Raw genomic sequence first — 26,921 nt, forward strand, 5'->3', positions numbered from 1 at the left:
AAAAGCTCCTCACTTTCTCCCCAAGCTACTGGTGCTTGGGGTGTGGTTAGGGTCGGCGAAACCCCTGCAGCACTAGAGGTCGGCCAGCAGGGGGCGCCGTCGCTTCTCCTCCACTTCCGCCCAATAGCCAGGGGCTTTTAGGTTGGCTGGGGTCCGGGACTAACCGGCACCTCGCTAGCTGGGCCAGCAGAGGACTCCCTGGCAGGTCTTCCCTTCACCCCCAAATTTAGTGGGGCGCATATTTGTTGGGGCAAGGGAATTCCCTGAACTCACGGGCCCGGACAGCACATGGAGCCCTCGTAGTTTCTCCCGTCCTCACCAAATCACTGGAGTTTAGGGATTGCCTGGGGCCTTGCATTCCCCTGCAGCTCTCGGACTCGATCAGTTGAAGACGACCTCTCAGCTACTCCCGCCCTCCAAATCACCTGGGCCTTGGGGATTTTCTGAGGTCGGGTTTTCTCCCGAAGCTCGCGAGGTCGGCCCGGAGGGGCGCCCTCGCAGCTCCTCCCGGTCCACCCAATCAACTGGTGCTTGGGACGTGGTTGGGTTCGGTGATTCTCCTGCAGCTCGCGAGCTCGGCCGGCAGAGGACGACCTCGCAGCTCTTCCCGATTACCCCCCCTCTCATTAAATGAGCGGAGCCTGGGGAACCGCTGCTGCCGGGAACATTCCTGGACCTCCTGGGCTCGGCCAGCAGAGGGCGCCATCGCCGCTCTTCACGGCTCACACGCCATTGAGTACAGGGCGGGAATAGGCTGGGGATGTGGCCCGACTTGCAGTGCTCTTTGTGTGCCAGCAGAGGGCGCCTCGCAGCTCCTCCCTTTCCCCCCAATCAACTGGTGCTTGGGGATTTCCTGGGGTCCGGGATTCTCCTGAAGATCCTGGCCTCAATCAAAAAACGGTGCCCTTGAATCACCTCCCGGACAACCCCACATTCAGACGGGGCGCGGATTGTTTGGGGCAAGGGATTTCTCTGCAGCTCGCGGACCCGGCCAGCAGATGGCGCCCTCTCTGTTACTCCCTTCGCCCGCAAATTGGTGTAGTGCGGGGATTGGCTTGGACAGGGTGTTCCCCTGCAACTGTTAGACTCGTTGAGCAGAGGGCCCCCTCTCAGCTTCTCCCGAACCCTCCAAATCAACCGGTGCTTAGGGATCGGCTGAGGTCAGAGATTTTCCTGAATTTCGCGAGGTCTGCCAGCAGGGGAAGCACAAAAAGACCTCCCTTTTTCCCCAAGTTACTGGTGCTTGTGGAGTAGCTGGGGTCGGAGAAGGCCCTGCAGCACGAGGCGTCGGCCAGCAGGGGGCGCCCTAGCTGCTCCACCATTTCCCCGCAATAGCCCTGTGCTTCTGGGTTGGCTGGGGTCCGATATGCACCGGCAGCTGCCTAGCTCGATCAGCTGAGGACTCTCTGGCAGGTCTTCCCTTCACCCCCAAATTCAGTGGGTCGCATATTTCTTGGTGCAAGGGATTTCCCTGCAGCTCACGGGCCCGGACAGCAGATAGCGCCCTCGAAGCTTCTCCCGTCGCCCCCAAATCACTGGAGTGCAGGAATTGGCTGGGGCCTTGGATTCCCCTGCAGCTCTCGGACTCGATCAGCTGAAGACGACCCCTCAGCTAGTCCCGCCCTCCGAATCACATGGTGCTTGGGGATTCTCTGAGGTCGGGTTTTCTCCTGAAGCTCACGAGATCGGCCAGGACGGGAGCCCTCGCCGCTCCTCCCGGTCCACCAAATCAACTGGTGCTTGGGAAGTTGTTGGGGTCGGGGATTCTCCTGCAGCTCACGAACACGGCCGGCAGAGGATGCCCTCGCAGCTCTTCCCGATTCCCCCCCTCTCCTTAAATGAGCAGAGTCTGGGGAACGGCTGCAGCCGGGGACATTCCTGCAGCTCCTGGCCTCGGCCAGCAGAGGGTGCTCTCGCAGCTCTTCATGGTCACCTGACATTAAGTGAATTGCGAAGATTGTCTGGAGCCGCGGGCCCACCTGCAGTGCTTTGTGTGGGCCACCAGAGGGTGCCCTCGCTGCTCCTCCCTTTCCCGCCAATCAACTTTTGCTTGGGGATTTCCTGGGGTCCGGGATTCTCCTGCAGCTCGCGAGCTCGGCCAGCAGAGGACGCCCTCGCAGGTCATACCGTTTCCACCGTCTCCTTAACTGAGTGGAGCGTAGGGAACTGCCGGAGCCGGGGACCGTCCTGCAGCTCCTGGGGTCGGTCAAGAAACGGCACCCTTGAATCATCTCCCGGATCACCCTCCACTCAGATGGGGAGCAGATTGTTTGGGGCAAGGGATTTCTCTGAAGCTCGCGGACCCGGCCAGCAGATGGCGCCCCCTCTGTTACTCCCTTCTCCCACAAATTAGTGTAGTGCGGGGATTGGCTAGGACAGGGTATTCCCCTGCAACTCTTAGACTCGGTCAGCAGAGGGCGTCGTCTCAGCTTCCCCGAACCCTCCAAATCAACCGGAGCTTGGGGATCGGCTGAGGTCAGAGATTTTCTGGAAGCTCGCGAGGTCGGCCAGCAGGGGACGAACAAATAGCTCCTCCCTTTCTCCCCAAGCTACTGGTGCTTGGGGAGTGGTTGGGGTCGGGGAAGCCCCTGCAGCCCTAGAGGTCGGCCAGCAGGGGGCGCCGTCGCTGCTCCTCCATTTCCCCCCAATAGCCTCGTGCTTTGGGGTTGGCTGGGGTCCGGGATTCACCGGCAGCTCGCTGGCTCGGCCAGGAGAGGACTGCCTGGCAGGTCTTCCCTTCACCCCAAATTCAGTGGGGCACATATTTGTTGGGGCAAGAGATTTCCCTGAACTCACGGGCTCCGGACAGCAGATGGCGCCCTCGCAGTTTCTCCAGTCGCCCCGAAATCACTGGGGTACAGGGATTGGCTGGGTCCTTGGATTCCCCTGCAGCTCTCGGACTCGGTCAGCTGAAGACGACCCTCTCAGCTACTCCCGCCCTCCAAATCACCTGCTTGGGGATTCTCTGAGGTCAGGTGTTCTCCTGAAGCTCGCGAGGTTGGCCGGGAGGGGCGCCCTCGCAGCTCCTCCCTGTCCACCTAATCAACTGGTGCTTGGGAAGTGGATGGGATCGGGGATTCTCCTGCAGCTCGCGAGCTCGGCCCGCAGAGGACGCCCTCGCAGCTCTTCCCGATTACCCCCCTCTCCCTAAATGAGCATAGCCTGGGGAACGGCCGCAGCCGGGGACATTCCTGTAGCTCCTGGGCTCGGCCAGCAAAGGGCGCCGTCGCAGCTCTTCACGGGCCACACGTCATTCAGTGCACGGCGGGGTTAGGCTGGGGACGTGGCCCGACTTGCTGTGCTCTTTGTGGGCCAGGAGAGGGCGCCTCGCATCTCCTCCCTTTCCCCCCAATCAACTGGTGCTTGGGGATAGGCTGGGGTCCGGAATTCTCCTGAAGCGCCTGGACTCGGTCAAGAAACGGCGCCCTTGTATCACCTCCCGGACCACTCCCCGTTCAGACGGGGCGCGGATTGTTTCGGGCAAGGGATGTCTCTGCAGCTCGCTGACCCGTCTAGCGGACGGCGCCCTCTCTGTTACTCCCTTCGCCCGCAAATTAGTGTAGTGCGGGGATTGGCTGGGACAGGGTATTCCCCTGCAACTCTTAGACTCGGTCAGCAGATAAGCGCCCTCTCAGCTTCTCCCGAACCCTCCAAATCAACCGGTGCTTAGGGATCGGCTGAGCTCAGCGATTTTCTAGGAGTTCGCGAGGTCGGCCAGCAGGGGATGCATAAAAGGTTCCTACCTTTCACCCCAAGCTACTGGTGCCAAGGGAGTGACTGGGTTCGGGGAAGCCCCTGCAGCACGAGAGGTCGGCCACCAAGGGGTGCCCTCGCTGCCCTTCCATTTCCCCCAAGTAGCCCGGTGCTTTTGGGTTGGCTGGGGTCCGGGATTCACCGGCAGCTGGCTAGCTCGACCAGCAGAGGACTCTCTGGCTGGTCTTCCCTTCACACCCAAATTCAGTGGGGCACATATTTCTTGGGGCAAGGAATTTTGCTGCAGCTTACGTGCCCGGACAAGAGATGGCGCCCTCGCAGTTTCTACCGTCGCCCCAAATCACTGGAGTGCAGGTATTGGCTGGGGCCTTGGATTCCCCTGCAGCTCTCGGAATCGATCAGCTGAAGACGACCCCTCATCTAATCCCGCCCTCCAAATCACCTGCTTGGGGATTCTCTGGGGTCAGGTTTTCTCCTGAAGCTCGCAAGGTCGGCCAGGAGGGGAGGCCTCGCAGCTCCTCTCGGTCCACCCAATCAACTGGTGCTTGGGAATTGGATGGGGTCGAGGATTCTCCTGCAGCTCGCGAGCTCGGCCGGCAGAGGACGCCCTCGCAGCTCTTCCCGATTCCCCCCCTCTCCTTAAATGAACGGAACCTGGAGAACGGCTGCAGCCGGGGACATTCCTGCAGCTCCAGACCTAGGCCAGCCGAGGGCGCTCTCGCAGCTCTTCACGGTCACCTGTCATTCAGTGGAGTGAGGAGATTTTCAGGAGCGGTGGGCCCACCTGTAGTGCTCTGCTTGGGCCAGCAGAGGTCGCCCTCGCAGCTCCTCCCTTTCCCTCCAATCAACTGGTGCTTGTGGATTTCCTGAGGTCCGGAATTCTCCTGAAGCTCGCGAGCTCGGCCAGCAGAGGACGCCCTCGCAGGTCATACTGTTTCCACCGTCTCCTTAAATGAGTGGAGCGTAGGGATCTGCTGGAACCGGGGACCGTCCTGCAGCTCCCGGGCTCGGTCAAGTAACGGCGCCCCTGAATCACCTCCCGGACCACCCCCATTCTGACGGGGCGCTGATTTTTTTCTGACAAGGGATTTCTCTGCAGCTCGCGGAGCCGTCCAGCAGATGGCGCCCTCTCTGTTACTCCCTTCGCCCGCAAATTGGTGTAGTGCGGGGATTGGCTGGGACAGGGTATTCCCCTGCAACTCTTTGACTCGGTCAGCAGAGGGCGCCCTCTCACCTTCTCCCGAACACTCCAAATCAACCGGAGCTTGGGGATCGGCTGAGGTCAGAGTTTTTCGGAAGCTCACGAGGTCGGCCAGCAGGGGATGCACAAATAGCTCCTCCCTCTCTCCCCAAGCTACTGGTGCTTGGGGAGTAGTTGGGGTCGGGGAAGCCCCTGCAGCACGAGAGGTCGGCCAGCAGGCGGCGCCGTCGCTGCTCCTCCATTTCCCACCAATAGCCCGGGGCTTTTGGGTTGGCTGGGATCCGGGATTCACCGGCAGCTCGCTAGCTCGGCCATCAGAGGACTCCCTGGGAGGTCTTCAATTCACCCCCAAATTCTGTAGGGCGCATATTTCTTGGGGCAAGAGATTTCCCTGGAGCTCACGGGCCCGGAGAGCAGATGGCGCCCTCGCACTTTCTCCAGTCGCCCCCAAATCACTGGGGTGCAGGAATTGGCTGGGGCCTGGATTCCCTGCCGCTCTCGTACTCGGTAATAATAATAATAGTATTTGTTAAACGATTACTATGTGCAAAGCACTGTTCTAAGCCCTGGGGGGATACAAGGTGATCAGGTTGTCCCATGTGGGGCTCACAGTCTTCAACCCCATTTGACAGATGAGGTAACTGAGGCCCAGAGAAGTGAAGTGACTTGCCCAAAGTCACACAGCTGACAGTTGGCGGAACCTGGATTTGAACCCATGATCTCTGACTCCAAAGCCTGTGCTCTTTCCACTGAGCCACGCTGCTTCTCGATCAGCTGAAGACGACCGCTCAGCTACTCCAGCCCTCCAAATCACCTGCTTGGGGATTCTCTGAGATCAGATTTTCTCCTGAAGCTCGCAAGGTCGGCCAGGAGGGGAGCCCTAGCAGCTCCTGCCGGTCCACCCAATCAACTGGTGCTTGGGAAGTGGATGAGGTCCGGGATTCACCGGCAGCTCGCTAGCTCGGCCAGCAGAGGACGCCCTCGCAGGTCATACCGTTTGCCGGATTTCCCTGGAGGTCACGGGCCCGGACAGCAGATGGTGCCCTCGCAGTTTCTCCAGTCGCCCCAAGCTGCTGGGGCCTTGGATTCCCCTGCAGCTCTCGGACTCGATCAGCTGAAGACGACCTCCCAGCTACTCCCGGCCTCTAAATCACCTGCTTGGGGGTTCTCTGAGGTCAGGTTTTCTCCTGAAGCTCGCAAGGTCGGCCAGGAGGGGAGCCCTCGCAGCTCCTCCCGGTCCACCCAATCAACTGGTGCTTGGGATATGGATGACGTCAGGGATTCTCCTGCAGCTCGCGAGCTCAGTCGGCAGAGGACGCCCTCGCAGCTCTTCCCGATTCCCCCCCTCTCCTTAGATGAGCGGAGCCTGGAGAACGGCTGCAGGCGGGGTATTCCTGCAGCTCCTGGGCTAGGCCAACAGAGGGCGGCGTCGCAGCTCTTCACGGCCCACGCGCCATTCAGTGCAGGGCGGGGATAGGCTGCGGACGTGGCCCGACATGGAGTACCCTTTGTGGGCCAGCAGAGGGCCCCTCGGAGCTCCTCCATTCCCCCCCCCCCCAATTAACTGGTGCTTGGGTATATGCCGGGGTCCGGAATTCTCCAGAAGCTCCTGGGCTCCGTCCAAAAACGGCGCCCTTGTATCACCTCCCGGACCACTCCCCATTCAGACGGGGCGCGGATTGTTTGGGGCAAGGGATTTCTCTGCATCTCGCGGACCCGGCCTGCAGATAGCGACTTCTCTGTTACTCCCTTCGATCGCAAATTGGTGTAGTGCGGGGATTGGCTGGGACAGGGTATTCCCCTGCAACTCTTTGACTCGGTCAGCAGAGGGCGCCCTCTCAGCTTCTCCCGAACACTCCAAATCAACCGGAGCTTGAGGATCGGCTGAGGTCAGAGATTTTCCTGAAGCTCGCGAGGTCGGCCAGTAGGGGACGCAAAAAATCTCCTCCCTTTCTCACCAAGCTACTGGTGCTTGGTGAGTGGTTGGGGTCGGGGAAGCCCCTGCAGCACGAGAGGTCGGCCAGCAGGGGGCGCCGTCGCTGCTCCTCCATTTACCCCCAATATCCCAGGGCTTTTGAGTTGGCTGGGGAACGGGATTCACCGGCAGCTTGCTAGCTCGGCCAGCAGAGGACTCCCTCGCAGGTCTTCCCTTCACCCCCAAATTCAGTGGGGCGCATATTTATTGGGACAAGGGATTTCCCTGCAGCTCACGGGTCCGGAATGCAGATGGTGCCCTCGCAGTTTCTCCCGTCGCCCCCAAATCACTGGAGTGCAGGAATTGTCTGGGGCCTTGGATTCCCCTGCAGCTCTCGGATTCGATCAGCTGAAGACGACCCCTCAGCTACTCCCGCACTCCAGATGACCTGCCTGGGGATTCTCTGACGTCAGGTTTTCTCCTGAAGCTCGCGAAGGTGGCCAGGAGGGGCGCCCTCCCAGCTTCTCCCTGTCCACCCAATCAACTGGTGCTTGGGAAGTGGACGTTGTCGGAGATTCTCCTGCAGCTCGCGAGCTCGGCCGGCAGAGGACGCCCTCGCAGCTCTTCCCGATTCCCCCCCTCTCCTTAAGTGAGCGGAGCCTGGGGATCGGCTGCAGCCTTGGACATTCCGGCAGCTCCTGGGCTCGGCCTGCAAAGGGCGCGTTCGCAGCTCTTCCCTGGCGACACGCCATTCAGTGCAGGACGGGGATAGGCTGAGGAAGTGGCCCGCCTTTCAATGCTCTTTGTGGGCCTGCAGAGGGCGCCTCGTAGCTCCTCCCTTTCCCCCCCATTCAAAGAGTACTTGGGGACTTGCTGGGGTTGGGGATTCTCCTGCAGCTCGCGAGCTCGGCCAGTAGAAGACGCCCTCGCAGCTCTGTCCGTTTGCCCTTTCTTGCCAACTGAGTGGAGCGCAGGGATCTGCTGGAGCCGGGGACCGTCCTGCAGCTCCTGGGCTCGGTCAACAAACGGCGCCCTTGAATCACCTCCTGGACCACCCCCCATTCAGACGGGGCGCTGATTGTTTGAGGCAAGGGATTTCTCTGTAGCTTACAGACCAGGCCAGCAGATGGCACCCTGTCTGTTATTCCCTTCACTGGCAAATTGGTGTAGTGCGGGGATTGGCTGGTGCAGGGTATTCCCCTGCAACTCTTTGACTCGGTCAGCAGAGAGCGCCCTCTCAGCTTCTCCCGAACACTCCAAATCAACCGGAGCTTGGGGATCGGCTGAGGTCAGAGATTTTCCTGAAGCTCGCGAGGTCGGTTGGGAAGTGGTTGGGGTCGGGGATTCTCCTGCAGCTCGTGAGCTCGGCCAGCAGAGGACGCCCTCTCAGCTCTTCCCGATTACCCCCATCTCCTTAAATGAGCGGAGCCTGGGGAACGGCTGCAGCCGGGGACATTCTTGCAACTCCTAGCCTCGGCCAGCAGAGGGCGCCATCGCAGCTCTTCACGGTCACCTGCCACTCAGTGGAGTGCGGAGATTGTCTGGAGCCGTGGGCCCAACTGCAGTGCTCTGTGTGGGCCAGCAGAGGGTGCCCTCACAGCTCCTCCCTTTTCCACCAATCAACTGGTGCTTGGGGATTTCCTGGGGTCCGGGATTCTCCTGCAGCTCGCGAGCTCGGCCAGCCGAGGACGCTCTCACAGTTCATACCGTTACCACCATCTCCTTAACTGAGTGGAGCGTAGGGATCTTCTGGTGCCGGGGACCCTCCTGCAGTACCAGGGCTCGGCCAACAGAGGGTGCCCTTGAATCACCTCCTGGACCAACCCCCATTCAGACCGGGCGCAGATTTTTGGGGCAAGGGATTTCTCTGCAACTCGCGGACCCGGCCAGCAAACAGCGCCCTCTCTGTTACTCCCTTCGCCCGAAAATTGGTGTAGAGCGGGGATTGGCTGGTGCAGGGTATTTCCCTGCAACTCTCATACTCGGTCAGCAGAGGGCTCCCTCTCAGCTTCTCCCGAACCCTCTAAATCAACCGGAGCTTGGGGTTCGGCTGAGGTCAGAGATTTTACTGAAGCTTGCGAGGTCGCCCAGCTGGGGATGTACGAATAGCTCCTCACTTTCTCCCCAAGCTACTGGTGCTTGGGGTGTGGTTATGGTCGGGGAAGCCCCTGCAGCACTAGAGGTCGGCCAGCAGGGGGCGCCGTCGCTGCTCCTCCACTTCCCCCCATTAGCAAGGGGCTTTTAGGTTGGCTGGGGTCCGGGATTAACCGGCACCTCGCTAGCTGGGCCAGCAGAGGACTCCTTGGCAGGTCTTCCCTTCACCCCCAAATTTATTGGGGCGCATATTTGTTGGGGCAAGGGATTTCCCTGAACTCACGGGCCCGGACAGCAGATGGCGCCCTCGTAGTTTCTCCCGTCCTCACCAAATCATTGGAGTTTAGGGATTGTCTGGGGCCTTGCATTCCCCTGCAGCTCTCGGACTCGATCAGCTGAAGACGACCCCTCAGCTACTCCCTCCCTCCAAATCACCTGAGCCTTGGGGATTTTCTGAGGTCGGGTTTTCTCCCGAAGCTCGCGAGGTCGGCCAGGAGGGGCGCCCTCGCAGCTCCTCCCGGTCCACCCAATCAACTGGTGCTTGGGAAGTGGTTGGGTTCGGTGATTCTCCTGCAGCTCGCGAGCTCGGCCGGCAGAGGACGACCTCGCAGCTCTTCCCGATTACCACCCTCTCCTTAAATGAGCGGAGCCTGGGGAACCGCTGCTGCCGGGAACATTTCTGCACCTCCTGGGCTCGGCCAGCAGAGGGCGCCATCGCCGCTCTTCACGGCTCACACGCCACTGAGTGCAGGGCGGGAATAGGTTGGGGATGTGGCCCGACTTGCAGTGCTCTTTGTGGGCCAGCAGAGGGCGCCTCGCAGCTCCTCCCTTCCCCCCCATCAACTGGTGCTTGGGGAGTTCCTGGGGTCCGGGATTCTCCTGAAGATCCTGGCCTCAATCAAAAAACGGTGCCCTTGAATCACCTCCCGGACAACCCGACATTCAGACGGGGCGTGGATTGCTTGGGGCAAGGGATTTCTCTGCAGCTCGCAGACCCGGCCAGCAGATGGCGCCCTCTCTGTTACTCCCTTCGCCCGAAAATTGGGGTAGTGCGGGGATTGGCTTGGACAGGGTATTCCCCTGCAACTGTTAGACTCCGTCAAAAGAGGGCCCCCTCTCAGCTTCTCCCCAACCGTCCAAATCAACCGGTGCTTGGGGATCGGCTGAGGTCAGAGACTTTCCTGAAGTTCGCGAGGTCTGCCAGCAGGGGAAGCACAAAAAGACCTCCCTTTCTCCCCAAGCTACTGGTGCTTGTGGAGTAGCTGGGGTCGGAGAAGCCCCTGCAGCACGAGGCGTCGGCCAGCAGGGGGCGCACTCGCTGCTCCACCATTTCCCCACAATAGCCCTGTGCTTTTGGGTTGGCTGGGGTCCGATATGCACCGGCAGCTGGCTAGCTCGGCCAGCTGAGGACTCTCTGGCAGGTCTTCCCTTTACCCCCAAATTCAGTGGGTCCCATATTTCTTGGGGCAAGGGATTTCTCTGCAGCTCACGGGCCCGGACAGCTGATAGCGCCCTCGAAGATTCTCCCGTCGCCCCCAAATCACTGGAGTACAGGAACTGGCTGGGGCCTTGGATTCCCCTGCAGCTCTCGGACTCGATCAGCTGAAGACGACCCTTCAGCTAATCCCGCCCTCCGAATTACCTGGTGGTTTGGGGATTCTCTGAGGTCGGGTTTTCTCCTGAAGCTCGCGAGATCGGCCAGGACGGGCGCCCTCGCCGCTCCTCCCGGTCCACCAAATCAACTGGTGCTTGGGAAGTTGTTGGGGTCGGGGATTCTCCTGCAGCTCACGAACACGGCCGGCAGAGGATGCCCTCGCAGCTCTTCCCGATTCCCCCCCTCTCCTTAAATGAGCAGAGTCTGGGGAACGGCTGCAGCCGGGGACATTCCTGCAGCTCCTGGCCTCGGCCAGCAGAGGGCGCTCTCGCAGCTCTTCACGGTCACCTGCAATTCAGTGCAGTGCGGAGATTGTCTGGGGCCGTGGGCCCACCTGCAGTGCTCTGTGCGGGCCAGCAGAGGGTGCCCTCGCAGCTCCTCCCTTTCCCGCCAATCAACTTTTGCTTGGGGATTTCCTGGGGTCCGGGATTCTCCTGCAGCTCGCGAGCTCGGGGAGGAGGGAGCCTCCGCCCTCGAGAGCGTAGCGCACGCGCAGTCGGAGCTCGTGCTGGGGGAGAAAAATCGGGACAAGAGGCGCATGCGCAGTCGGACCGCGCCCGCGCTCACTATGTACGAAGCTTACTATGTTGCCAAGTTGTAATAATAAGAATAATGATGGCATTTATTAAGCCCTTACTATGTGCAAAGCATTGTACTAACCGCTGGGGAATTTACAGGGTGATCAGGTTGTCCCACGTGGGGCTCACTGTCTTAATCCCCATTTTATAGAGGAGGTAACTGAGGCCCAGAGAAGTGATGTGACTTGCCCAAGGTCACACAGGTGACAAGGGGTGCAGAGGGATTCGAACCCCTGAAGTAAAAGGAGACCAGGGCCTGGACACATAGAGGGGCCAGGTTCGGGAGGCAAAAGGGAACCGGGTCCCAGAGGAAGAGGGGTACCAGTGCCAGGAAGCAGATTGGTACCTAAACTGGGAGACAGGGTTACCAGGGCCAAAGGGCAGAGGGGGACAAAGGCCAAGAGGCAGGCTGGGGACCAGGGCAGGGAAGTAGAGGGAGACAAAGGCGGGAAGACGGGGGAATCAGGGCCAAGAATTAGAGGGTTACCTGGGCCAGCAGACAGGGCGATCTGGCCTGGGAGGTAGAGAGGACCCAGGGCCGGGACGGAGAGAGACCCAAGGCTTGGAGGTAGAAGGCGACCAGGGCTGGGAGGCATAGGTTGACCGTGGAAGCCGGGGACCAGGGTCAGGATGCAGAGGGGTACTTGAGCCGGGAGAGAGGGGGACCAGGAACACGAGGCCGAATGCTACCTGGTCTGGGAGTGAAAGTGACGAGGGCCGGGCGGTAGAGCGGACCCAGGGCTGGGACGGAGAGAGACCCAAGGGCCTGGAGGTAGAACGATACCAGCGCCAGGAGGCCAGAGGGACCAGGGCCGGGCGGCAGAGCGGGACCAGGGCCAGGAGGCTGATGGGTACCTGGGCCAGGAGACTGGGGAAACAGGGCAGAGAGTTAGAGGGGCATAGGGGTACCGGGGCCGAGAAGCAGAGAGGCACCCGGAAGGAGAGGCCCGGGCTGGTGGGGGGGCAGGGGCAGGGTGGCATAGGAGGACTGGGGCCGGAATGCAGAGGGAGAGCAAAGTGGGGAGATAGAGGGGAACCAGGGCCAGGAGGCAGAGGGGTACCTGGGCCAGACGACGGAGACCAGGGCCGGAACGGAGAGACCCAAGGCCGGAGAGATAGAAGGAGACCAGGGCAGGGAGTCACACAGGGACCAGGGCCAGGGGGCATAGGGGGAGCAGGGCAGGGCAGCAGAGGGGGACCAGGGCCAGGAGGCAGCGGGGTCCCTGGGCCAGGAGACAGGCGGACCCTGCGAGGCAGAAGGGGACCAGAACCGGGAGGCAGATGGGGGGGGGGGGTGGAACCAGCACTGGCACGGAGAGAGACCCAAGGGCCTGGAGGTAGAAGGAGACCAGAGCCGGGAGGCACAGGAACAGGGAAGGCTGCAGAGGGGGACGAGGGTCAGGAGGCCAAGGGGGACCAGGGCCAGGGGACAGAGGGGTTCCAGGGAAGGGATACAGGGGGACCAGAGCCGGGAGGCCAAGGGGTACGTGGGCTGGTAGATGGGGGCCAGGGAATGGAAGCTGAAGGGGATTTCTTCCAGGAGGCGGTGTGGTACCTCTGCCGGAGGCAAAGGGGGACCAGAGCTGAGAGGCCTTGGGGACCAGGGCAGGGAGGCAGAGGGGGCCGAGGACTTGGAGGCAGCGGGGGATCAGGGCCAGGAGGCAGAGGGTTGGGTCCCCGGGCCGGTAGACTGGGGACCAGGGACGGGAAGCAGATGGGAACCAGGGCCGGGAGGCCAAGGGGGACCAGGGCCGAGAAGCGGTGTGACAAGTTCAGGGAGGCAGAGAGCGGCCAGGACCGGGAGAAAGAGGGGGACCAGGGCTGGTAGGCAGTGCGACCAGGGCCAGCAGTTAGAGGGGTACCTGGGCCGGGAGACAGTGGGACTATGGCTGAGAAGCCGAGGGGAACCAGGGCCGAGAGACGGGACGTGACCAGGTCATACAGGCAGAGGCCGGCCTGGGCCAGGACTTTGAGGGGGACCAAGGCAGGGAGCCAGACGGGGAACAGGGCCGGGAGGTAGAAGGGTACCTGGGCCGGGAGGCAGAGGGGGACTAAGGCCGAGAGGCGGTGGGGGATCAGGACAGGGAGGCAGAGGGGGACCAGGGCCTGGAGGCAGACGGCAGTACCAAGGCAGGGAAGCAGAGGGGCTCCAGGCCCAGGAGACAGGGGTACCTGGTCCGGGAGATAGGGGGACCCGGGCAGGGAGGCAGAGGGGTCACAGGGCTGGATGGCAGAGGGGTATCTGGACTGGGTGACAGGGGGACCAGGGCAGGGAAGCAGAGGAGTACCTGAGCCGGGAAATGGGGACCAGGGCCAGGGGAATAGGGCGACCTGGTCCGATAGGAAAAGTGGTACCTGGGCCGGAAGACAGGGGGACCAGTGCCGGGAGGTTGAGGGAACCCAAATCCAGGACGCAGGGATGGACCAGGGCCTGGAGGTAATAATAATAATAATAATAATAATAATAATAATAATAATAATAATAATAATAATAATGGCATTTATTAAGCGCTTACTATATGCAAAGCACTGTTCTAAGCGCTGGGGGATTACAAGGTGATCAGGATGCCCCCCGCGGGGCTCACAGTATTCATCCCCACGTTACAGATGGAACTGAAGCCCAGAGAAGTGAAGTGACTTGCCCAAGGTCACACAGCTGACAAGCGGTGGAGTCGGGATTTGAACGCCTGCCCTCTAACTCCAAAGCCCGGGCTCTTGCCACTGAACCACACTGCTCCTCTATACTGCACTATACCATACTGTAATATACGACATACTATCCCATTCCCAAGCGCTTAGCACAGTGCTCTAAACAGCGTAAGCGCTGAATAAAAAGATACGATTGAATGAATGAATGAAGGAAGGAACGATATAGTCCCCAAAGCTATATCATCAGCCCTAGAGAGCGCGGCGCATGCGCAGTCGAAGCCCGGGTGGGCGGGGGGAGAATGGAGGGTGCGGAGCCGGGCGGTGAGAAGAAGCGGGGCGCATGCGCATGCGGAGCCACGGCGAGTGGAGGGGGGCCCCCCTCCTCGGAGAGCGCGGCACATGCGCGGTCAGAGCCCCGGCGGGAAGGGAAAGGCGGCTGGCCCGGGAGAGCGCGGCGCATGCGCAGTCGGAGCCCGGGCCCGGGGAGAAGGGAGCTCCCGCCCTGGAGAGCATAGCGCATGCGCAGTCAGAGCCCGGGCGGGTGTGGCAAAAGTGGACCCGTCCGCGAAAGCTCGGCGCATGCGTAGTCGGACCGCGCCCGCGCTCACTATGTACGAGGCTTACTAAGTTGCCAAGTTGTAATAATAAAAATAATTATTAAGCGCTTACTTTGTGCAAAGGACTGTACTAAGCGCTGGGGAATTTACAGGGTGATCAGGTTGTCCCACGTGGGGCTCACGATCTTAATCCCCATTTTACAGAGGAGGTAACTGAGGCCCAGAGAAGTGAAGTGACTTGCCCAAGGTCACACAGGTGACAAGCGGTGAAGAGGGATTCGAACCCCTGACATAAAAGGAGACCAGTGCCTGGACACATAGAGGGGCCAGGTCCGGGAGACAGAGGGGTACCAGTGCCAGGAAGCAGATTGGTACCTAGGCTGGGAGACAGGGTTACCAGGGCCAAAGGGCAGAGGGGGACAAAGGCCAAGAGGCAGGCTGGGGACCAGTGCCGGGAGGCAGACGGCGACAAGGGCGGGAAGGCAGTGGGGATCAGGGCCCAGAATTACAGGGTTACCTGGGCCAGGAGACAGCGGGACCTAGACTGGGAGGTAGAGATGACCCAGGGCCGGGCCGGAGATTGACCCAAGGCTTGGAGGTAGAAGGCGTCTAGGGCTGGGAGGCATAGGTGGACTGTGGCAGGCGGGGACCAGGGCCAGAAGGCAGAGCGGTACTTGGGCCGGGAGAGAGGGGGACCAGGGTCATGAGGCAGAGGGGAAACTGGCCCGGAAGAGAGGGGGTCCAGGAACAGGAGGCCAAATGCTTCCTGGTCTGGGAGGCAAAGTGACGAGGGCCGGGCGGTAGAGGGGACCCAGGGCTGGGAAGGGGAGAGACCCAAGGGCCTGGAGGTAGAAGGATAACAGGGCCAGGAGGCACAGAGGGACCAGGGCCGGGCGGCAGAGCGGGACCAGGGCTAGGAGGCAGATGGCTACCTGGGCTAGGAGACTGGGGAACCAGGGTAGGGAGGTAGAGGGGCATAGGGGTACCGGGGCCGGGAAGCAGAGAGGCACCAGGGCCGAGAGGCCCAGGCTGGTGGGGGGGCAGGGGCAGGGTGGCATAGGGGGACTGGGGCCGGAAGGCAATGGGAGAACAAGGTGGGGAGATAGAGGGGAACCAGGGCCAGGAGGCAGCGGGGTCCCTGGGCCAGGAGACAGGCGGACCAGGGCTGCGAGGCAGAACGTGACCAGAGCCGGGAGGTTGATGGAGGGGGTACTCCGGGCTGGCACGGAGAGAGACCCAAGGGCCTGGAGGTAGAAGGAGACAAGAGCCGGGAGGCACAGGACCAGGGCAGGCTGCAGAGGGGGACCAGGGTCAGGAGGCCGAGGGGGAACAGGGCCAGGGGACAGAAGGGTCCCTGGGAAGGGATACAGGGGGACCAGAGCCGGGAGGCCAAGGGGTACCTGGGCTGGTAGATTGGGGCCAGGGCATGGAAGCTGAAGGGGATTTCTTCCAGGAGGCGGTGTGGTACTTCGGCCGAAGGCAGAGGGGGACCAGAGCTGAGAGGCCTTGGGGATCAGGGTAGGGAGGCAGAGGGGGCCGAGGGCCAGGAGGCAGAGGGGTACCCGGGCCGGTAGACGGGGGATCAGGGCCGGGAAGCAGAGGGGAACCAGGGCCGGGAGGCAAAGGGGGACCAGGGCCGAGAAGTGGTGTGACAGGTTCAGGGAGGCAGAGATCGGCCAGGACCGGGAGAAAGAGGGGGACCAGGGCTGGTAGACAGTGCGACCAGGGCCGGCAGTCAGAGGGGTACCTGGGCCGGGAGACAGTGGGACTATGGCTGAGAAGCCAAGGGGCACCAGGGCCGAGAGACGGGGCGTGACCAGCTCATAGAGGCAGAGGCTGGCCTGGGCCAGGACTTTGAGGGGGACCAAGGCAGGGAGCCGGACGGGGACCAGGGTCGGGAGGTAGAGGGGTACCTGGGCCTGGAGGCAGAAGGGGACTAAGCCCGAGAGGCGGTGGGGGATCAGGACAGGGAGGCAGAGGGGGACCAGGGCCTGGAGGCAGACGGCAGTACCAAGGCAGGGAAGCAGAGGGGCACGAGGTTCAGGAGACAGGGGCACCTGGGCCGGGAGACAGATGGGTCCCAGGGTTGGATGGCAGAGGGGTATCTGGGCTGGGTGACAGGGGGGCCAGGGCAGGGAAGCAGAGGAGTACCTGAGCCGGGAAATGGGGACCAGGGCCAGGGGAATAGGGCGACCTGTTCCGAGAGGCAAAGTGGTACCTGGGCCCGAAGACAGGGGGACCAGTGCCGGGAGGTTAAGGGAACCCAGGTCCAGGACGCAGGAATGGACCAGGGCCGGGAGGTAATAATAATAATAATAATAATAATAATAATAATAATAATAATAATAATAATAATAGTCATTAAGCGCTTACTCTGTGCAAAGCACTGTTCTAAGCGCTGGGGGTTTACAAAGTGATCAGGATGCCCCCCGCGGGGCTCATAGTCTTCATCCCCATTTTACAGATGGAACTGAAGCCCAGAGAAGTGAAGTGACTTGCCCAAGGTCACACAGCTGACAAGCGGTGGAGTTGGGATTTGAACGCCTGACCTCTGACTCCAAAGCCCGGGCTCTTGCCACTGAACCACACTGCTTCTATATACTGTACTATATCATACTGTAATATACGACATATTATCCCATTCCCAAGCGCTTAGCACAGTGCTCTACACAGCGTAAGCGTTCAATAAAAAAATACGTCTGAATGAATGAACTATATAGTCCCCAAAGCTATAACTTCAGCCCTAGAGAGCGCGGCGCATGCGCAGTCGAAGCCCCGGTGGGAGGGGGGTGAAGGGAGGGAGCTCTACGCATGCGCGTGCGGAGTCGGGTGGGGAGGAGAAGTGGGGCTCATGCGCATTCGGAGCCTCGGCGAGGGGAGGGGGCTACCCCGACCCGGAGAGCGAGGCGCATGCGCGGTCGGAGCCCGGGCCCGGAGAGAAGGGACCCCCCCAACCTGGAGAGCGTGACGCATGCGCGGTCAGAGCCCGGGTGGGAAAGGAAAGGGGGCCCACCCGGGAGAGCGCGGCGCATGCGCGCTCGGAGCCCGGGCCCGGGGAGAAGGGAGCCCCCGCCCTGGAGTGCGTAGCGCATGCGCAGTCGTAGCCCGGACAGGTGGGGAAAAGCGGGGGCAAGCGGCGCATGCGCAGTCGGACAGCGCCCGCGCTCACTATATACGAAGCTTACTATTTTGCCAAGTTGTAATAATAAGAATAATGATGGCATTTATTAAGCGCTTACTATGTGCAAAGCACTTTACTAAGCGCTGGGGAATTTACAGTGTGATCAGGTTGTCCCAAGTGGGGCTCACGGTCTTAATCCCCATTTTACAGAGGAGGTAACTGAGGCCCAGAGAAGTGAAGTGACTTGCCCAAGGTCACACAGGTGACAAGCGGTGGAGAGGGATTCGAACCCCTGACGTAAAAGGAGACCAGGGCCTAGACACATAAAGGGGCCATGTCCGGGAGACAGAAGGGGACCGGGGCCTAGGGGCAGAGGGCTACCAGTGCCAGGAAGCAGATGGGTACCTAGGCTGGGAGACAGGGATACCAGGGCCAAAGGGCAGAGGGGGACAAAGGCCAAGAGGCAGGCTGGGGACCAGGGCAGGGAGGCAGTGGGGGACAAGGGCGGGAAGGCAGGGGGGATCACGGCCAAGACGTAGAGTGTTACCTGGGCCAGGAGACAGGGGGACCTGGGCTGGGAGGTAGAGAGGACCCAGGGCCGGGACGGAGAGAGACCCAAGGCTTGGCGGTAGAAGGAGACCAGGGCTGGAAGGCAGAGGTGGACCGTGGCAAGCGGGGACCAGGGCCAGGAGGAAGAGGGGTACTTGAGCCCGGAGAGAGGGGGACCAGGGCCAGGGGACAGAGGGGTACCTGGGAAGGGATACAGGGGGACCAGAGCCGGGAGGCCAAGGGGGACCGGGGCTGGTAGATGGGGTCGGGGCATGGAAGCTGAAGCGGATTTCTTACTGGAGGCGGTGAGGTACCTTGGCCGGAGGCAGAGGGGGACCAGAGGTGAGAGACCTTGGGACCAGGGCAGGGAGGCAGAGGGGACCGAGGACCTGGAGACAGCGGGGGATCAGGGCCAGGAGGCAGAGGGGTACCCGGGCCGGTAGACGGGGGACCAGGGCCGGGAGGCCAAGGGGGACCAGGTCCGAGAAGCGGTGTGACAAGCTCAGGAGGCAGAGAGCGGCCAGGACGGGGAGAAAGAGGGGGACCAGGGCTGGTAGACAGTGCGACCAGGGCCGGCAGTCAGAGGTGTACCTGGGCGGGGAGACAGTGGGACCTCGGCTGAGAAGCCGAGGGGCACCAGGGCCGAGAGACGGGGCGTGACCAGGTCATAGAGGCAGAGGGCGGCCTGGGCTAGGACTTTGAAGGGGACCAAGGCAGGGTGCCAGACGGGGACCAGGGCCGGGAGGTAGCAGGGTACCTGGGCCGGGAGGCAGAGGGGGACTAAGGTCGAGAGGCGGTGGGGGATCAGGACAGGGAGGCAGAAGGGGACCAGGGCCTGGAGGCAGATGGCAGTACCAAGGCAGGGAAGCAGAGGGACACCAGGTCCAGGAGACAGGGATACCTGGACCGGGAGACTGAGGGGTCCCAGGAAGGGCTGGATGGCAGGGGGGTATCTGGGCTGGGTGGCAGGGAGACCAAGGCAGGGAAGCAGAGGAGTACCTGGGCCGGGAAATGGGGACCAGGGCCAGGGGAATAGGGCGACCTGTTCCGAGAGGCAAAGTGGTACCTGGGCCGGAAGACAGGGGGACCAGTGCCGGGAGGTTGAGGGAACCCAAGTCCAGGACGCAGGGATGGACCAGGGCCTGGAGGTAATAATAGTGCTCTACACAGCGTTAGCGCTCAAAAAAAATACGATTGAATGAATGTATGAATGAATGATATAGTCCCCAAAGCTATATCTTTATCCGAAGAGAGCGCGGCGCATGCGCAGTCGAAGCCCTGGTGGGAGGGGGTGACGGGAGGGAGCTCTGCGCATGCGCGTGAGGAGTCGGGCGGGGGAGGAGAAGCGGGGCGCATGCACATTCTGAGCCTCGGCTTGGGGAGGGGGTGCCCCAGCCCGAAGTGCGCGGCGCATGCGCGGTCGGAGCCCGGGCCCGGGGAGAAGGGACCCCCGCCCTGGAGAGCGTAGCGCATGCGCGGTCAGAGCCCTGGCGGGAAGGGAAAGGGGGCCGGCCCGGAAGAGCGTGGCGCATGCGCGGTCGGAGCCCGGGCCCGGGGAGAAGGGAGCCTCCGCCCTGGAGAGCATAGCGCATGCGCAGACAGAGCCCGGGCGGGTGTGGGAAATGTGGGCCCGTCCGCGAAAGCTCGGCGCATGCGCAGTCGGACCGCGCCCGCGCTCACTATGTACGAAGTTTACTATGTTGCCAAGTTGTAATTATAGGAATAATGATGGCATTCATTAAGCGCTTACTATCTGCAAAGCACTGTACTAAGCGCTCGGGAATTTTCAGGGTGATCAGGTTGTCCCACGTGGGGCTCACGGTCTTAATCCCCATTTTACAGAGGAGGTAACTGAGGCCCAGAGAAGTGAAGTGACTTGCCCAAGGTCACACAGGTGACAAGCGGTGGAGAGGGAATCGAACCCCTGACGAAAAAGGAGACCAGGGCCTGGACACATAGAGGGGCCAGGTCCGGGAGGCAGAAGGGGACCGGGGCCTAGAGGCAGAGGGGTACCAGTGCCAGTAGAGACGGAGAGTAGGGACGGAGAGAGACCCAAGGGCCTGGAGGTAGAACGATACCAGGGCCAGGAGGCACAGAGAGACCAGGGCCGGGCGACAGAGCGGGACCAGGGCTAGGAGGCAGATGGGTACCTGGGCCAGGAGACTGGGGAACCAGGGTAGGGAAGTAGAGGGGCATAGGGGTACCTGGGCCGGGAGAAACAGAGGCACCAGGGCCGAGAGGCCCGGGCTGGTGGGGGTGCAGGGGCAAGGTGGCATAGGGGGACTGGGTCCGGAAGGCAGAGGGGGAACAAGGTGGGGAGATCGAGCGGAACCAGGGCCAGGAGACAGAGGGGTACCTGGGCCAGGCGACGGAGACCACGGCCGGAACGGTGAGAGACCCAAGGCCGGAGAGATAGAAGGACACCAGGACGGGGAGTCACACAGGGACCATTTCCGGGAGGCATAAAGGGACCAGTGCAGGCCCTCCTGTTTCCTGGCCCAAGTAACCCTCTACTTCTTGGCCCTGATACCTCCTGCCTTCCAGCCCTTGTCCCCCTATGCCTCCGTGCCCTGGTCCCCAGCCTGCCTCTTGGCCTTTGTCCCCCTCTGCCCTTTGGCCCTGGTATCCCTGTCTCCCAGCCCAGGTACCCATCTGCTTCCTGGCACCGGTCCCCCTCTGCCTCTAGGCCTCGGTCCACTTCTGCCTCCCGGACCTGGCCCCTTTATGTGCCCAGGCCGTGGTCTCCATTTACGTCAGGGGTTCGAATCCCTCTCCACCTATTGTCACCTGTGTGACCTTGGGCAAGTCACTTCACTTCTCTGGGCCTCAGTTACCTCCTCTGTAAAATGGGGATTAAGACCGTGAGCCCCACTTGGGATAACCTGATCACCTTGTAACTTCCCCAGCGCTTAGTAGAGTGCTTTGCACACAGTAAGCGCTTAATAAATGCCATCATTATTCTTATTATTACAACTTGGCAACATAGTAAGCTTCGTACATAGTGAGCGCGGATGCGGTCCGACTGATCATGTGCCGCATGCCCCCAGTTTTCCCCCCACTCGCCCGGGCTCCGACTGCGCATGCGTTACGCTCTCGAGGCAGGGGAATCCCTTCTCCCAGGGCCCGGGCTCCGACGGCGCATGCGCCGCGCCCTCCGGGACGGGGACACCCTCCTCCACTCGCAGAGGCTACCAATGCGCATGCGCAACGCCTCTCCTCCCCGCCGGGCTCCGCAAGCTCATGCGCAGAGCTCCCTCGCTTCTCCCCCTCCCACCCGGGCTTCGACTGCGCATGCGTCGCGCTCTCTCGAACTGAAGATATAGCTTTGGGGGCTATATCGTTCATTCATTCATTCATTCAATCGTATGTTTGATTAAGCGCTTACAGTGTGTAGGGCACTGTGCTAAGCGCTTGGGAATGGGATAGTATATCGTATATTCCAGTATGGCATAGTACATTATAGAGAAGCTGTGTGGTTCAGTGGCAAGAGCCCGGGCTTTGGAGTCAGAGGTCAGGCGTTCAAATCCCGACTCCAGCGCTTGTCAGCTGTGTGACCTTGGGCAAGTCACTTCACTTCTCTAGGCCTCAGTTCCATCTGTAAAATGGGGATGAAGACTGTGAGCCCCGCGGGGGGCAACCTGATCACCTTGTAACCCCCCAGCGCTTAGAACAGTGCTTTGCACATAGTAAGCGTTTACTAAATGCCATCATTATTATTATTTTTATTATTATCATTATGATTGCTATTATTATACCCCTCTGCCTCCTGGCCCTGGTCCCCGCCTGCCACCGTCCATCTCTGGCTCCCAGCCCGGGTTGCCTTCTACCTTCAAGACTTGGGTCTCCCTCCGTCCCGGCCCTGGGTCCTCTCTACCTCCCAGCCTAGGTCCCCCTGTCTCCTGGCCCAAGTAACCATCTACTTCTTGGCCCTGATCCCTCCTGCCTTCCAGCCCTTGTCCCCATCTGCCTCCCTGCCCTGGTCCCCAGCCTGCCTCTTGGCCTTTGTCCCCCTCTGCCCTTTGGCCGTGGTATCCCTGTCTCCAAGCCCAGGTACCCATCTGCTTCCTGGCACCGGGCCCCCTCTGCCTCTAGGCCCCGGTCCCCTTCTGCCTCCCGGACCTGGCCCCTTTATGAGTCCAGGCCCTGGTCTCCTTTTACGTCAGGGGTTCGAATACCTGTGTGACCTTGGGCAAGTAACTTCACTAATCTGGGCCTCAGTTACCTCCTCGGTAAAATGGGGATTAAGACCATGAGCCCCACTTGGGACAACCTGATCACCTTGTAAATTCCCCAGCGCTTAGTACAGTGCTTTGCACACAGTAAGCGCTTAATAAATGCCATCGTTATTCTTATTATTACAACTTGGCAACATAGTAAGCTTCGTACATAGTGAGCACGGGCGCGGTCCGACTGCGCATGCGCCGCATGCCACCAGTTTTTCCCCACTCGCCCGGGCTCCGCCTGCACATGCGTTACGCTCTCCAGGGCGGGGGCTCCCCTCTCCCCGGGCCCGGGCTCCGACGGCGCATGGGCCGCGCTCTCCCTCTGGGGCCCACTCTCCCTTCCCGCCCGGGCTCTGACCGCGCATGCGCCACCCACTCCAGCTCCGGGGGTCCCTTCTCCCCGGGCCCGGGCTCCGACCGCGCATGCGCCGGGTCCGCAGGGGCGGGGGCACCCTCCTCCCCTCGGAGAGGCTCCCAATACGCATGCGCAACGCTTCTCCACCCCGCCGGGCTCGGCAAGCGCATGCGCAGAGCTCCCTCGCTTCTCCACCCTCCCACCCGGGCTTCGACTGCGCATGCGTCGCGCTCTCTAGGACTGAAGATATAGCTTTGGGGGCTATATCGTTCATGCATTCATTCATTCAATCGTATTTTTGATTGAGCGCTTACAGTGTGTAGGGCACTGTGCTAAACGCTTGGGAATGGGATAGTATATCGTATATTACAGTATGGCATAGTACATTATAGAGAAGCTGTGTGGTTCAGTGGCAAGAGCCCGGGCTTAGGAGTCAGAGGTCAGGCGTTCAAATCCCGACTCCAGCGCTTGTTAGCTGTGTGAACTTGGGCAAGACACTTCACTTCTCTGGGCCTCAGTTCCATCTGTAAAATGGGGATGTAGACTGTGAGCCCCGCGGGGGGCAACCTGATCACCTTGTAACGACCCCAGCGCTTAGAACCGTGCTTTGCACATAGTAAGCGCACTACTAAATGCCATTATTATTATTATTTTTATTATTATCATTATTATTGCTATTATTATCACCTCCAGGCCCTGGTCCATCCCTGCGTCCTGGACGTGGGTTCCCTCAACTTGCCGGCACTGGTCCCCATGTCTTCCGGCCCATGTCCCACTTTGCCTCTCGGTCCAGGTCCCCCTATTCCCCTGGACCTGGTCCCCATTTCCCGGCCCAGGTACACCTCTGCTTCCCTGCCCTGGTCCCCCTGTCACCCAGCGCAGATCCCCCTCTGCCATCCAGCCCTGGGACCCCTCTGCCTCCTTGCCCGGGTCCCCCTGTCTCCTGGCCCAGGTACCCCTGTCTCCTGGACCTGGAGCCCCTCTGCTTCCCTGCCTTGGTACTGCCGTCTGCCTCCAGGCCATGGTCCCCCTCTGCCTCCCTGTCCTGATCCCCCACCGCCTCTCGGGTTTAGTCCCCTTCTGCCTCCAGGCCCAGGTACCCCTCTACCTCCCGACCCTGGTCCCCGTCCGGCTCCCTGCTTTGGTCCCCGTTCAAATCCTGGCCCAGGCCGGCCTCTGCCTCTATGACCTGGTCTCTGGGCCCTGGTTCTCCTCGGCTTCTCAGCCATAGTCCCACTTTCTCCAGGCCCAGGTACTCCTCTGCCTGCCGGCCCTGGTCGCACTGCCTATCAGCCCTGGTCCCCCTCTTTCTTCCAGTCCTGGCCGCGCTCTGCCTCCCTGAACTTGTCACACCGCTTCCCGGCCCTGGTCCCCCTTTGCCTCCCGGCCCTGGATCCCCTCTGCCTCCCGGCCCTGGTTCCCCTCTGCCTCCAGGCCCTGATCCCCCGCTGCCTCCAGGCCCTCGGCCCCCTCTGTCTCCGTGCACTGGTCCCCAAGGCCTCTCAGCTCTAGTCCCCCTCTGCCTCCGGCCAAGGTACCACACCACCTCCTGGAAGAAATCCCCTTCAACTTCCATGCCCTGGCCCCCACCTACCAGCCCGGGTACCCCTTGGCCTCCCGGCTCTCGTCCCCCTGTATCCCTTCCCAGGAAGCCCTCGGTACCCTGGCCCTGGTCCCCCTCTCTCCCGGCCCAAGTACCTCTCTGCCTCCTGGCCCTGGTCCCCGCCTGCCACGGTCCATCTCTGCCTCCCAGCCCTGGTTGCCTTCTACCTCCAAGCCTTGGGTCTCCCTCCGTCCCGGCCCTGGGTCCTCTCTACCTCCCAGCCCAGGTCCCCCTGTCTCCCGGCCCAAGGAACCCTCTACTTCTTGGCCCTGATCCCTCCTGCCTTCCAGCCCTTGTCCCCCTCTGCCTCCCTGCCCTGGTCCCCAGCCTGCCTCTTGGCCTTTGTCCCCCTCTGCCCTTTGGCCCTGGTATCCCTGTCTCCCAGCCCAGGTACCCATCTGCTTCCTGGCACCGGTCCCCCTCTGCCTCTAGACCCCGGTCCCCTTCTGCCTCCCGGACCTGGCCCCTTTATGTGTCCAGGCCCTGGTCTCCTTTTACGTCAGGGGTTCGAATCCCTCTCCACCGCTTGTCACCTGTGTGACCTTGGGCAAGTCACTTCACTTCTCTGGGCCTCAGTTACCTCCTCTGTAAAATGGGGATTAAGACCGTGAGCCCCACTTGGGACAACCTGATCACCTTGTAAATTCCCCAGCGCTTAGTACACTGCTTTACACATAGCAAACGCTTAATAAATGCCATCATTATTCTTCTTATTACAACTTGGCAACAGAGTAAGCTTCGTACATAGTGAGCGCGGGCGCGGTCCGACTGCGGATGCTCCGCTTGCCCCCACTTGTCCCCCCCCCACCGGCCCGGGCTCCGACTGCGCATGCGTTACGCTCTCCAAGGGGGAGCTCCCCTATTCCCCCGGGCACGGGCTCCGACGGCGCATGCGCCGCGCTCTCCCTGGCGGGCCCCCTCTCCCTTCCCGCCCGGGCTCTGACCGCGCATGCGTGACGCTCTCCAGGGCTGAGGTCCCTTCGCCGATGGCAAGGGCCCCGACCGCGCATGCGCAGCTGTCTCCGGGGCGGCTGCCCCCCTCCCCTCGGCGAGGCTCCAAATGCGCATGCGCCTCGCTTCTCCTCCGGGCCCGGCTCCGCACGCGCATGCGCAGAGCTCCCTCCCTTCTCCCCCTCCCACCCGGGCTTCGACTGCGCATGCGTAGCGCTCTCTGGCACTGAAGATATAGCTTTGGGGGCTATATCGTTCATTTATTCCTTCATTCAATCGTATTTTTGATTGAGCGCTTACAGTGTGTAGGGACACTGTGCTAAGCGCTTGGGAATGGGATAGTATATCGTATATTACAGTATGGCATAGTACATTATAGAGAAGCTGTGTGGTTCAGTGGCAAGAGCCCGGGCTTCGGAGTCAGAGGTCAGGCGTTCAAATCCCGACTCCAGCGCTGGTCAGCTGTGTGACCTTGGGCAAGTCACTTCACTTCTCTGGGCCTCAGTTCCATCTGTAAAATGGGGATGAAGACTGTGAGCCCCGCGGGGGGCAACCTGATCACCTTGGAACCCCCCAGCGCTTAGAACAGTGCTTTGCACATAGTAAGCGCTTACTAAATGCCATTATTATCATTATTTTTATTATTATCATTATGATTGCTATTATTATCACCTCCAGGCCCTGGTCCATCCCTGCGTCCTGGACGTGGGTTCCCTCAACTTGCCGGCACTGGTCCCCATGTCTTCCGGCCCATGTACCACTTTGCCTCTCGGTCCAGGTCCCCCTATTCCCCTGGCCCTGGTCCCCATTTCCCGGCCGAGGTACACCTCTGCTTCCCTACCCTGGTCCCCCTGTCACCCAGCGCAGATCCCCCTCTGCCATCCAGCCCTGGGACCCCTCTGCCTCCTTGCCCGGGTCCCCCTGTCTCCTGGCCCAGGTAGCCCTGTCTCCTGGACCTGGAGCCCCTCTGCTTCCCTGCCTTGGTACTGCCGTCTGCCTCCAGGCCATGGTCCCCCTCTGCCTCCCTGTCCTGATCCCCCACCGCCTCTCGGGCTTAGTCCCCTTCTGCCTCCAGGCCCAGGTACCCCTCTACCTCCCGACCCTGGTCCCCGTCCGGCTCCCTGCCTTGGTCCCCCTCAAAGTCCTGGCCCAGGCCGGCCTCTGCCTCTATGACCTGGTCACGCCCCGTCTCTCGGCCCTGGTGCCCCTCGGCTTCTCAGCCATAGTCCCACTGTCTCCCGGCCCAGGTACCCCTCTGACTGCCGGCCCTGGTCGCACTGCCTACCAGCCCAGGTCTCCCTCTTTCTCCGGGTCCTGGCCGCGCTCTCCCTCCCTGAACTTGTCACACCGCTTCTCGGCCCTGGTCCCCCTTTGCCTCTCGGCCCTGGTACCCCTCTGCCCCCCTCGGCCCTGGTCCCCAGTCTACCGGCCCGGGGACCCAACCCTCTGCCTCCTGGCCCTGATCCCCCGCTGCCGCCAGGCCCTCGGCCCCCTCTGCATCCCTGCCCTGGTCCCCAAGGCCTCTCAGCTCTGGTCCCCCTCTGCCTCCGACCGAGGTACCCCACCGCCTCCAGTAAGAAATCCGCTTCAGCTTCCATGCCCCGGCCCCCATCTACCAGCCCCGGTCCCCCTTGGCCTCCCGGCTCTGGTCCCCCTGTATCCCTTCCCAGGAAGCCCTCTGTCCCCTGGCCCCGGTCCCCCTCGGCCTCCTGACCCCGGTCCCCCTCTCTCCCGCCCCAAGTACCCCTCTGCCTCCT

Source organism: Tachyglossus aculeatus, chromosome 19 (genome assembly GCF_015852505.1).
Source record: "Tachyglossus aculeatus isolate mTacAcu1 chromosome 19, mTacAcu1.pri, whole genome shotgun sequence".
Lineage (NCBI taxonomy): Eukaryota > Metazoa > Chordata > Mammalia > Monotremata > Tachyglossidae > Tachyglossus > Tachyglossus aculeatus.